This window comes from Cyrtonyx montezumae, unplaced genomic scaffold (assembly GCF_038088225.1).
Source record: "Cyrtonyx montezumae isolate F1298 unplaced genomic scaffold, pur_monq_1.0 scaffold_3, whole genome shotgun sequence".
NCBI classification, from domain to species: domain Eukaryota; kingdom Metazoa; phylum Chordata; class Aves; order Galliformes; family Odontophoridae; genus Cyrtonyx; species Cyrtonyx montezumae.
The window spans coordinates 80,987,776-80,996,251 of NW_027072034.1; positions in this window are offsets into that span (position 1 = coordinate 80,987,776).

Consider the following 8,476-nt stretch of genomic DNA (forward strand, 5'->3'; position numbering starts at 1 on the left):
CTTGGGAGTTCTGGAATGGTGTGGCATGGGCTGCACTGACCATGCTTGTATGTGTCTAATTAACTTCATCCTCTACTGCCCACTGTCGCAGAGATGCATAAGCTAACTGTACATGGAGTAGTTAAGGGGAAGCCCTCTTGTCCCCTCAGCAGAGTCACTGTAGCTCTGAGCTTGGAAACAGTCCCAGACTGTGCTTAAAACTGGAGGCAGAAGGGCACGCCGTGATGTCTGCTCTGTCTAGGGAGGGCTGTGGTGTGAATGGTTGGAGTATGCAGCTCTGTGCAGTGAAGAAGAAGCTGCCAAGTGCTGGATGCCACATCGCCTAATTTTAGCATTTTTAAATGCAGTTTGTTTGTATGTGGTTTCTTAAGGACTGTAGCCAGCGAGGTGTTTCTGTCAGCTCTAGGACACTGGTCCCACAAGGCATTACTGCAATTTGCTTAATTCATGTTGTCTATTCAATGTATAATGGATAAACAAGAATCAATAAAGTGATGCGTCCTCACCCTAACTCTGAGGCTGGGAAGTTTCTAGTTTTTCTATAGCAGAAACACAGCTCTTTACTTATGGGCATTGCTGCTCTCATCCAGATCCCCACCTTGCAGAATCTCAGCACCAAACCCTGTGAATTTTAAAATAGAGTTGCAATTAAAATTTTGATCGTGTCTCTTTACCAAACTTTCATCAGACCTCTCTGATTAGAAAGAAATACTGCTCACTTCACAGTCATGCCTTATTTGTGTCATCACTTTTGGCAGTACGTACATTTTTGAACAACTGTTTTTAAGGATGAAGCACAAGAAGAGTTAAATTTTGTCAAAAATCTCTGACAAACAACTTGAGAGCTCACTGAGAATTGCAGTCATTGCCATCAAACCAGCCCCATGCTCTGGGTTCACAAAAACAGGGTCACATATCCCACTAGTTTTATGGTTTTGTTACACTCTTTTGTGTGTATATCAATAAAATACATTAAAATTAATGTAAGTTCTGTTACTTTATACACATTAACTAGATTATATATTTAATGAGGTCTACTCCAAAAATAGTACCTCCTATATTTTTATGTTGGCCCATGGCGTCAGAGTTGGATGTTGGTGGTACAGCAGCAGTGGTTGAACCTTCCCACCAGCATTCCCTTACACGTTGTTGCCGTGTGACAAATGGCAGCAGAGGGGCAGACTGACAAAATGGCATCTGATGTGGAAGTGCAGATGAAGCAAAGGTGTGGAATTTAATTCCTTCATGTGGAAAAAATGGCACACATTGACATTCTTTGATGCTTGCTGAAGCAAGCTTGGCCCATTTCCTCTGAATTCCTCCAGTCTGTTTTTGTTCCCCAACCTCTAACACTGTCCCCTTCTTGTCAGTCACACTCGTTCACAAAACTTTTTGTGAGAGATTTCAAATAACTTGGAAAAATCTGAGTGTTCCCTCTTAATTTTCCCCGCATCTTTCTGCCCATTCCACCAGCCCTAAAATTCTCCTGTGCTGTTTGCCCAGGGGCAGTCTGTGCACTCTCCTTCCCTCCTTACCAGTCCATGCTGTGTTTCTTCCTTCGGTTTCCAGCCCTAGCTTCAGCACCTTACCCAGTTCCCAGGCCTCAGACAGCTTCTTCCTGCTAGTTTGTGCCATGTTCCCTGCCCTCCCTGCCATGCTCCCAAGCTTCTCACCCTCCACCTTACAACCTGTCTCTGAGCTGCTTGTCCCCTGCTGCCCAGAAAAAGGGCAAAAAAACCTCCACAAAACAAATAAGCAGTAGAGGGTTGTTCACTGTTACTGGCTGTGCTTTCATGCCATGCTCATTCTCACTACAGTCAGAGTCCAATATATACTGCTCAAGTGGACTACAACTTTCATTGCTTTCTCTACCAGCCAGGACTTTCTCCTGACAGTGAACACTATTAAAATGCTCCACATTTTGACCTTGGGATTTCCTAGGACCTGGCTGTATAAAGTCCTGAACAGTCAATTCTGACTGTGGTTTGCCCAATGGAAGTAAACAAAGCACAACAAACAAATTTCTGATTAAATTTCAGTTCATACCTACTGTCTAAGCATGATGTACCTATTCAGCTTTGGCCACTCTATGTATTTTAAAAAACTTACTCAATTTTGCAGCAGCTACCAAAAATGGAAGTCAGGCAACTTTGTACATGCACAGCAGCTTGCAGAACCTGTACAGGCTCCTTGGAGAAAAGGAGGGAAATCATTGCAGCTCACATCAAATGGGATTCACAAGAGAGTCATAATCTGCTGATGTCAATTCCTTTCCACTCACCCTTTACCTTCCCTGTTCCCTTTTTTCCAGTCTGTGCAGAGAGGCTGCATCCCAAATCTGCACAGCACAGTGCAGTGTGAGGTTATCTGGTGGGGAATATTTGTCATAGAATTTGCTTCTGCAAATAAATTTATACAGCAAAATAATACTATAACAAGGACAAGTGCTGCACAGAGGAGAGTTTAGGGGACCAGGCAAGTAAAGGGTAATACAGTGGAACATGCAGTAGAGAGGAGGCTCCATAGACACAGGAGGAAATATGTCCAAGGCCCAGTGAACAGGCAAGCAAAATGGCAACAGTGATCATAAACGTTGTTATGGTCTTCAAGGAAAGCTATTCATGTTCTCCTGCAAAGAAGCTGAGAGATGAGAGTCCCCATCCCTAGGGGTATTTAAGAGACTTGTGGATGCTGCACATGGTTTAGTGATGGGACTTGGTAGATCAGGTTGAAGATTGGACTTGTGGATCTTGAAGGCCTTTTCTAACCTATAAGATTACCTGATGCAGTGATTTAGCTGCTATACATAGACTCATCAAGTGGAAATTACTATGGTGGATTGTGAGAATACAAGAAAGACAACTCAGAACAGAAGCTGTGGAGTAAGATCAACAGCAGTGGATTTGCACCGTTCCCTGGCTGTGAACTGACATCTCTTTTTGAGCTTCCCCCTTCTAGACCTCCCTTTTCTCTCCTGCACCATGAAATACCTGCCATAAGTCATGTTCCTCTGACTACCTCACCAAAATCTGCTTTAGTTTATTGAGAACTTTTCAGTGCAAACTTCTGTTCTAGTCTGTCTCTTGGGGCAGAAATTGGTGAGACTTACAGCTGACTCCATGTTTTTCCATTCTGTATCTCCGAAGGGCATTAGAAGTCAAGGAACAATCTAAGGTGTCATACCTAGCTGCATCTTCCTACTTCATTGCAGTTTGTATGCTGCTCAGGTCTCAAGATCTTACATTAAGTGCTTTTTCCTGAAGGAGAAAATAGCAGCTTAATCAGAACCATCTCCAAGGCACAATCTTTATTCAGCTATGGGGTAATTTACTTATTTCTGCCTGTGGAAAAGGAGGAGTTAACAGAATCATAAAATATCCCAAGTTGGAAGGGTCCCAACCTGCCCCTCCTCTGATACAGCTCCATGCCATTCTCTCGGGTCCTGTTGCTGTCACAGAGAGCAGTGCTGAGCTCTGCTGAATTCTGAAAGCTGCAGAATCTAGCACTTGCTCTTGTTGAACTTCATGCCATTGGTGATTGCCCAGCCCTCTGCCAATAATTCTTTGTAAGGCCTCTCTGCAATTCAGCATCATTCACAATGTTGCTTTGTATACCTTTGAAAACTTATCAAAGTCATTAATAAAATCATTAGAGAACTGGCCCTAAAAAGAAGCCCTGTAGAACCCCACCAGTGACCTGCCACCCTATCACTTACTATAACCCTTCAAGTCTGACTTGTCAGACAGTTGTTTACCCATCGCATTATGTTTTTGTCTAGCTGTATGCTGGACTTGCTGTCCAGAGGGATATTGAGAGAAACAGTATAGAAAGCAAAGTGCTCACATTCCTTTCCCTTCTCATTTCACTGCTTCAAAACATGGCTCCTGGTGATCCATAACCAACCCAATAACTGTGGCTTGAGCTGCAGAGGCCTGACTCCGGCTGGTGGCAGGACTGCTGAGGGAGATGGGATATCTGGAGGGAAATACATTGCTGCCCAGAGGAAAAACTGATGCACAGCAGCTCTGCAAGTCTATTTAAAGACTGACTGTGGCAATAGTAGGCACTCTGTGGTGTTTGACATACCCCCTGGCCTCCATTGCTTTTGCAAGTGTATTGCCATAGCTGATGGCAGGTGCACTGTCTTCCTCCACCTGGTGTGTCACCTCCCCACCATGCCACATCGCTGTGGTCCTGTTGTGACCTGCAGACCTGGGTGTCAGTGCAGGACCCACTCAGAAATGTGGAGGCCTCACAAAGAACACCCCAAGCCCCAGCAAGGCACCTAGGGGCTGCGCTCCAGAGAGCCACCTCTGCTGAGGGCATCAGAGCAACAGAACTTGGCAGCAGAACTTGGAAGGGCTGAGGTTGCTCCTGAAATTGCTGCTTGGATTTGACAGGGCTCCTCACAGGGAGCTGGAGGCCTTTGGTACTGATACTCACCTGGGATGCTCTCAAGTATCCCACGTTTGTGGAAGCCATCACCTTACCAACGACAAACAGTGAGCTTCTCCAGTGGGGAGAGGTGCCCACAGCTGATAGAGCAGTGAGGCCACAAGTTCATGGGCTGGGAGAACCTAGCATGTTCTACAGGAAAAAACAGGGAGGAAGAGACAGGAATGACTGCACCCAGCTGTGTTAGATATATCTGCAAACACAGTATTACAGAATAACTTCAGAATTCTCCTTACAACTTATCCTCCAGAGAAAGAGGGTGACCTGCATTGATTTCCCTCTCTAACATTCTTCCAGCTCATATAAGCACCATGATTTAAAAAATAATCTAACTAACCTCTTGGTAGCAATGATAGGGTGTGTCAATGAGCAATGCCATTTAACTACTCCATTTGAAGCAACCGTCTTTGTCAGCACTGAGTGTCTTCTATTTCTTGTAAGGCAAGATTAATGGCACCTGATATCTCTCTACAGAATCTTTCAGAATTGGGCTCTGCACACACCTCTCTTACAATCACCCGTGGATTACAGAATGAGGGGTCTTTCTTCACCACCGTAAGGTGTATTCCTGAATTAATTTGGATGATTGCAAATTTTCACTATGCTTTGGCCCCTCTATACCACACTTCAGCTTTTTTTTCTTTTGTGTTGGCAGAACCAGACCTCTTTCTGCCATGAGGTTCCTGGAGGGCTCCTCTTGTGCTGATGTCTCCTCAGCTACTCTTCCCTATCTTCCCCAGAGACTTGGCAACCAGCAAGCCCTCCCTGGCTTGCTTGAAGGGAAATCTCAAATTTCAGCTTTAAGCTTAGCTTGGCCCAGCCACTTGACCCTGAATTTTCCATTGGAGTATGACTGTCCTCTTATTCCCATATCCCAGTCAGAGTGAGTCAGGAAAGAACACCCAAGGGAGGTTGGTTGCCCTCTTTCTTTTATCTTTTGATCCAGAAATAAAATTCCCTTTCCTTTTTCCTTTCTATCTCCCCTCCCCTCCCCTCCCCTCCCCTCCCTCCCCTCCCCTCCCTCCCCTCCCCTCCCCTCCCCTCCCTCCCCTCCCCTCCCCTCCCCTCCCCTCCCCTCCCCTCCCCTCCCCTCCCCTCCCCTCCCCTCCCCTCCCCTCCCCTCCCCTCCCCTCCCCTCCCCTCCCCTCCCCTCCCCTCCCCTCCCCTCCCCTCCCCTCCCCTCCCCTCCCTCCCCTCCCCTCCCTCCCCTCCCCTCCCCTCCCCTCCCTCCCCTCCCCTCCCCTCCCCTCCCCTCCCCTCCCCTCCCCTCCCCTCCCCTCCCCTCCCCTCCCCTCCCCTCCCTTCCCCTCCCCTCCCCTCCCCTCCCCTCCCTTCCCCTCCCCTCCCCTCCCCTCCCCTCCCTTCCCCTCCCCTCCCCTCCCCTCCCCTAACTTGACTTACCAAGTTGCATTGTTAGACCACATTATATAATGTCACATACATACATCTCTTAAAATACTCCAGGGATGGGAATTTCATTACCTCCCTGCGCTGCATGTTCCAATACTAGACCACCATCTCCATGAAGAAATGCTTCCTGACATTCAGTTTAAACATCCCATGGAGCAACCTGAGGCCATTTCCTTGCATCCCATTGCTTGTAACCTGAGAAAAGATATATACCTCCTGACTACAGATTCCTTTCAGATAGTCATAGGGAATGATGAGGTCTTCCTACAGCCTCCTCTTCTACAGACTGAACATCTCCAGTTCCCTCAGCTGCTCCTCTGTGCAGCAGCGGTTCCTGTTGAAGTCAGAAGTGCTTTGTTCCCGGGCCAATGCACACACTGATCACCACTGTTGAAGTTCAGCCATATAGTTTGATAGCTGGTTTTGTTAGATACTACTTCACACATAGAAACCAAGTGAAAGATATTTCCTGGTCCTCTTTCCCAAAATGTCAGCACAAGGGCATGATCAGACAGTCACATTTAAAAAGAAATGCTTTTGGGACAGATCTTACAAGGTCCATGGTTTAGTGGCCATGTGTGTTGCTAACATGCCTGTATCCCACCCTCGTTGCCTGTGCTCATCCTCAGGAGAGAAAAGGAGTAGAGGGCTCTAAGGAGTGCAGCTGCTCTTCAGCTCCAGCATAGCTGCCAGGACTTAGAAGGGTGCCAGAAAATAAATTTCCCTGGCATTTTTTCAAATGTCACCCAAGGCTGGCACAGGGTGGTCTGGTAACATTTTTCTTTCTCGCATATAATTGCAGCCTAGTGGCCTTGTTAAAATACTTGATTTTATGATCTGTTTTTTTCTCCTAAGCAGCTGTTTATGCACTTTATTAATGGTGACTAATTAAGTCCCTTGGATAAAGTCCTTTGGAAGCTATCCAAAGACATAAACTCAAATAAGTCTCGGCACTGTGATGAAACACAGTCTCTAAAATATCTTCCCAAAAGACATGTAAGCAGATAGCAGATGGACCAAAGAAAGATCTGATGAAAAGAGTAGAGAGACAAGATATATAGATTCAGGTAGACGTCATCTGAGACGAGGAGGAGAGGGAAGGAAATGAGTATAAAATGCCTTAAAATTACTTTTGTGCATGAGGTATTTAAGACTATCAACTTGTATTTATAGCCAGTCCAGATCACTAATGCATTCCTGGGCAAAAAGGCAATGATGAGACCCACACTGGCAGACCAGAGCCATCATGAAAAATAAAGCATCCTCAAAGCAAAGAGTAGCTGTGAAGTCAGGCTGTTGACCTCCTCACTCTGGACAGTAAATTCCCTTCTTGGTTTTTAAAAGACATTTGGAGAAGACAAGCAGGTAGAGGATGTAAAATTAAGGGTAGGTGAAATTTTGGTGCAGTGGTACAGCATGGGGCTGAGATGAGGAAGCAGTGAGTGGCTTATACGGGCAGAGTTGGAGACCCCAAAACTGACCCATGCTCAAATCTGCTGACTTGTGGGACAGGGCAGGAATTAGACCCCTCTGATCTTTTCTGAGGTCTTGATAATAGTTATATCAGTGCTGTTGGGAAGTCAGCCCCAGGAAGGATAAAAATCTGTGATGGAATCCTTGTGGATTTCATGGTTATGGTCTGCACCTCAGAGTACCCAGTAGAGAACAAAATCGCTTTTGTCATGTCCTCAGAATATGTGGAAGAAAGGACAGCCCTGTAGCCATCCGATCTTGTCTTGTGTGGCTTCTTTTTGGTGACAGTAACTACTGATAAAGGCCTCATCTTCTGTTGCCATTCAACACGTAGGAGAGGTCCCCATTGACATCATACAGGCATCTTGGCACAGAGCATACAGACCTTAAATTTCAGAGAACAAGGATGTATCAGGCTGACAGCTTTCCTTTTCATGAGATCTGCCACTGCTAAAGAATGGAGCAGGAACTGCAAGCACTATCATTTGCTAGTGAGCCCTGTGTTTTCTTCTGGCCACCCTGGGACACCTGGTGCACAAGGTTCTTTGCACTAGCAAAGTTAATATAGGGTGAACAGATGAGGCCCCAGGAGCATGGGATGAGAGTGAAGACCTTCAAAGTAAAAGCACTGGGTGACACCAGAGAGCCTCTAGGCTGTAACAACTCTTACCTGGTTACCGAAGGGGTAGATGCAGCCTTGTGAGGAACCTCTTTCAGGTCATGACAAGACCAAAGATCCTATGCCAGGGTGGTACACACATTGTGCTAATGAATTTATTAGCTTTGCTGAGCTACATTCTGAAGTGTGTTGAAGCAAACAGCAATTTCTTGATGAAGGAAACTACATGGCTTAAAATAAGGACCTGCTGCTGGGAAACCAAGCAGTGTCAGCACAAGGGTCATGTACCTTGAATGCATGCATGCTAGGGCAGCAACCCACAGACACTGCCCATGGCTGACAGCACAGGCTGTGCTGCATGTTGCTATCTGTGTTAAGTATTGTGTTAATATTCACAAAGACAGCAGGCTGCCAGTGCTTGCCTATGGCCCAGTATTCTGCTATTATTTGGCTATTATATGGCTATCTATTATTTGGCTGCTATTTTGACAGCATGGCAGGCCAAAGATGCTGGTTTGA